Genomic DNA, 5,000 nt, shown 5'->3' on the forward strand with positions numbered 1-5,000 from the left:
AAAATCATGCAAAAAACCATAGGTAGGTCCACCCAACCTAATATAGGGTCCAAAAACAATCTGGGGCACTACCCCGGACCCTATAGAGTGGGGTTACCTACACCCCTCAAACCCCTTGTGATCCCCCCCCCCCCAACTACGCAATTGGCACAATGAAGGGGGGGGGGGGGGGGGGGGAGCTCTGCCCGCCTTCTAACCCCTTGGTTAACTACATGGGCTAGTCGTGGAAATAATATAACACAACCCAACATTCTCCCACTTGTTGTTTTCTTTCCATAGGGGGCCACAAGAGAGCCTAGTCATTTATCCAGCCCTGTAACACCCATTGTTTCTCTACACCAAGAGAACTTCTCAAAGCTCACAGATTTTGTCAATGCATCTACAATATTCTTCAAAGTGCCCACCTTTACTATCAACACCTTCTTGTCTTCTATCATATCCCTCACAAGATGATATTGAACACCAATGGACTCTGCCTTTGAATGATATGTTCTTTGCTAATAAAATTGCACTTTGGCTGTCACAGTCTATCCTTATAGCTCCCTGTACTAACCCCATACTTGAACACAATCTCCGCAACCAAATTGCTTCCTTGCTTGCATGAGTGACTACCATGTATTCTGCGTCTGTAGTTGATAGTGCCTCTACAGATTGTTTCTTACTCATCCAACTAACTTCACCTCCAAATAGGTTAAACACATACCCACTTGTAGATCTTCTCTTATCCATATCTACAACCCAATCCGCACCAACAAAGACACAAATATCCAACACTCTGTCCAATCTTGGTCTTCCTTGGTAGCACAAACCATAATCACTAGTGCCATTCAAATACCTGAAAACCTGCTTCACTGTTATCCAGTGCTCCTTCCTTGGTTTTGACATAAACCTGCTCAATACTCCCATTGCATGTGCAATGTCTCGTCTAGTACAGACCATTGCATACATCAGGCTACCGACTGCACTTACATATGGAACAAGAGACATGTCCTCTTTCCCTTCTTGTGTCTTGGGATACTGTTCACCAGAGTTTCCTCTTTTCTTGGTATCTTTTAATTTCCATGCCCAAAATATAGTTTGCAGCACCAAGATCTTTCATGTCGAATTTGGAGGACAATTGGGTCTTCAAATCCTGGATAATTTCTTTGTAATTTCCAACCAGTAACATATCATCCACATACAAGAACAAATAAATAACAGGGTCTCCAATTAATTTAAAATACACACAATGATCTACTTTTCTTCTGGTGAAGCCAAGTCCCCGTATAAATGTATCAAATTTCTGATACCACATCCTTGGTGACTATTTTAACCCATACAGAGACTTCTTTAACTTGCATACCATTTCTTTCTTACCATTAACCGCAAAACCTTCAGTTTGCTTAATGTATAGATCTCCTCTTCTAGATCCCCATGAAGAAATGTTGTTTTCACATCCATCTATTCTACCTCAAAATCAAAAGCAGCAGCAATAGATAAAAGTAATCTAATAGAGGTTACCTTGTAAACAGGAGAAAAAATATCACCAAAATCAATTCCCGGAACTTGGGAATAACCTTTTGCTACCAACCAAGCTTTGTATTTATCCACCTTTCCTTTTGCATTTGTCTTCTTCTTGAACACCCATTTGCTGCCAATGGGTTTCCTTCCATCCGACAACTCCACCAGATCCCAAACCTCATTTTTATGCAAAGATGCCATTTCATAAACCGTGGCCTCTTTCCAGAGTTTTCCATCCTCTGAATCTACTGCTTTGTTCACAGTTTTGGGATCATCATCAGTAATAGATAAAGCAAAATTTAAATAGAAAGTAGATGGCCTATACCTTTCTGGCTACCTTCTTTCTTAAACTGTTCTTCTCACACCCAGAGTTTGTGGCTCTTCATCTTATGATTCCTCCTTTGCTGTAGAGTATGATTCTTCCTTCTTTAGCTCAAAATATATCTTCTCACGTTCCTTTGGTTGGACTTCATACTTAATAACATCTTTTACCTCTCTGAACACCACATCTCGGCTGTACACAACCTTCCTTATTACTGGGTTCCAAAACTTATAACCCTTTAAACCATCCTTATACTCAATAAAGATGCACTTTTTAGATTTACTATCCAACTTGATTCGTTTCTCCTTTGGAACATGTACATACGCATCACATCCAAATACCCTTAGATGTGAAAGAGAGGGTTTCTCAACTGTCCATACCTCTTGTGGAGTCTTATCCTCCTATTAGACTCGGTCCTGTCAGTCCCTTGTCAGAATCAAATTCACCAAAGTTCATTTCTCCTCATTTGCAGTCATTGATGTTACTGTGGTTCAGAAAAGAGTCATTTCAGAGTCAAGGTCTTATAATTGGTCTTTAAACATGTCGAATGATGCCTGCAGGCTAGAGGAAGGTTCAGTGAGTTTCTATTTCAAGATGGTTATCGACAATAATGCGAGATTGATTCTTCTTCAAAACCCTGTTTTGAAGAAGAAATCATCAAATGTGTTTTTGTAAGTAATATGTAACATGTCGAAATGTTTTAAATTCTACAATGGCAGCCCTGTTTCGTTTTTAGCAGCGCCACCATCCCTGCAAGCAGACAAAGAAATCAGGAGTTATTTTATCTCAATGTTTGAGATATGTTCATAACAAGGAGAGAGGACATGGTGGTTGATAATAATCACCTTCTTAAACACAAGAAGCATTACACTTTTGAATGGTAGTAAAAAAACTGTCACTAAAATGAGAGAAGACATGGAGAGAGAAGAAACTACAGGAGTTGCAGACGAAGAAGAAATAAATCAGATTAATGAAGTTAAAGTTGGCATTGACAAAAAAAGACAGACATACAAACAGGACACAGATTTTTCTTCTCAAGGATGAAGCATATGTATACAAAGGACAAGAGGCAAGTGCCAAAGGAGGCTTGTAAATGGACATTTAAGACTGCTCTCTCTGCGTACTGTCATATACTTCGTTTTAGGTGATTTCGTTTATCATCTCTGCAAGGATGGAATGGGCGAAATCATGTGGTATTTTGTTTAGAACGGTCTGGAGTTTGTTCTCTGTTTCAGGTTTTAGTTCTCCTCTTTGTCATTTGGTTTCACAGAATAGGAGGAATTGTGCTTATCAGGTTCAGCCTTCGAATCAGATCTGTGCTGTGGAAACTGGTTGGTTGGCTTGGGTATGAATCAGTGGCCAACTCTCACGGCCATTCTAAGCACTGTGCAATGTGTGAGAATTCAGACTTGCATAGAGGAATCTGGAGGTGTGAGATGCATGATGGTGTTGTCCATGAGTGGTTTTCTCTGTATATTTGGAAATGGGAAGGATGGAGGAAAGAATGGGAAAGAAAGAATGCATGGAAGCACATGCTCTGCTAAAGAAACACGGTTTTGATGTGAGTTCTTATGGGACGGGAGCTCATGTGAAATTGCCTGGTCCAGCAATAAGGGAGCCGAACGTATATGACTTTGGCGCTCCTTACAGAAGAATGTTTGATGATCTAAAGCGTAAAGATCCTGAATTATATAAAAGAAATGGTCTTCTCCAAATGCTAAAATGAAATCTGAATGTGAAAATGGCACCACAGTGCTGTCAGGAAAATTCTGTTGATGGTCCATTTGATGTCGTTTTCACTTTTGAGGAGAGGATGGATGCCTTCACATCTTTGAATGGCTTAGCTTGCAAGTTTTACTGTATCACCCAACGCCTACAGTTCATTTAGAGACTTAGATTTCCGCCTGGACTCAGTTTTTTGGCTTCAACGACAAAATGATGGCTCTGCAAGCTACTTTAGCGCGTGATCAAGTCTAATTCAGGTTTGTAACAACTGGGCGTCAGCTGGCACGGAATTTAGAAGCGCAGTCACTGAATGACCTTGGTTTTTCCAAGAGATATGTCCGGTGCCTACAGATATCTGAGGTTGTGAAACAGCATGAAGGATTTGATTGATTTTAGTCGGGAACATAATATGGGGCCAATTGCAAGTTTAAACAATTTCCCTCGTCAGACTTCTTCTAACCTGCAAAGTCAGCAGATGCAGCAAGGAGATCCTGTTGGAAACATTCAAGGATTAGTTTCAGACCATAACAGTGTAAAAAAAAAAAAATCCGATGCATGGTAATATGAACAATCATCTAAAAAATTATGTTAGTGGAATTGTTAATAATTCTTCTCACAATGCTACAGCCCTGAACAACTATCAAAATCTCTTGCGCCAAAATTCAATGACATCTTGTTCCTTTGGTGGCTCAACGCAAACACCACCATGCAATTCTTTACAAAGCCCATCTCACTCTATTCCATTTCAGGGTGGAGCTTTATCTTCAATGCCAGGAACCCTGCAAAATACCTCTCTTATTGGTTTGTCCAATTCTATTCAGCAGAACTCTGTGGGTGGAAACCTGCTGCAGCAAACATATCCACAGTCATCCCAGGGCAATCAACCTTATCCACAGCAAGTAATACAGCAGTTGTTGCAAGAAATGATGAATAATGGAGGAACATCACAGCAGGCATTGGTTGGGTAAGGCTTAAACGGAAATGTTGGGAATATGCTTAATGGTTCGACTGGATCTGGGGGCCTGGGCATTGGTTCTGGTGCAGTGCGAAGTGGTGCTGACTTGAAGTTGCTTCAGAATTATGATTGAACATGCATGGCAATCCCTTAGGAAAAAGCGCACTACCGATTTCCAGTTGTTCCTCGATAACGGATTACTGCAAGATTTTCCTCCTCCATTGACAATTGCAACATTATCTTGCAACCATGCAACCCTCTCCGGGCACAGTTGTCATCATGAGCTGGAATTGGCAGAATTTTAGTTTAAAGGCTATTATTATTAAAATCCGTTTTATTCAAATAACAAATGTAACGTGGCAGTCAGAGATCGAAAGGCTAATTTGAAATGAAGATATTCATCACAGCAGAAGAATAGGATTCGATCTCCTATTAAGGGCTTCAGTTAAATCTCCAAGTGGATCTGCACTCCAATATTTGTCTCTTAATTGGCCATCA

The 5,000-nt window shown here is 40.4% G+C and overlaps 1 pseudogene; it reads left to right on the forward strand.

Moving 5' to 3' along the window:
• Positions 1-4,098: 4,098 nt before the first annotated feature.
• Positions 4,099-4,635, forward strand: LOC149139081 (uncharacterized; annotated as a pseudogene).
• The last annotated feature ends 365 nt before the right edge of the window (positions 4,636-5,000 follow it).

This window comes from Pinus tabuliformis, chromosome X (genome assembly GCF_031772625.1).
Source record: "Pinus tabuliformis cultivar Carrire ecotype Pingquan chromosome X, CPIR1, whole genome shotgun sequence".
NCBI lineage: Eukaryota > Viridiplantae > Streptophyta > Pinopsida > Pinales > Pinaceae > Pinus > Pinus tabuliformis.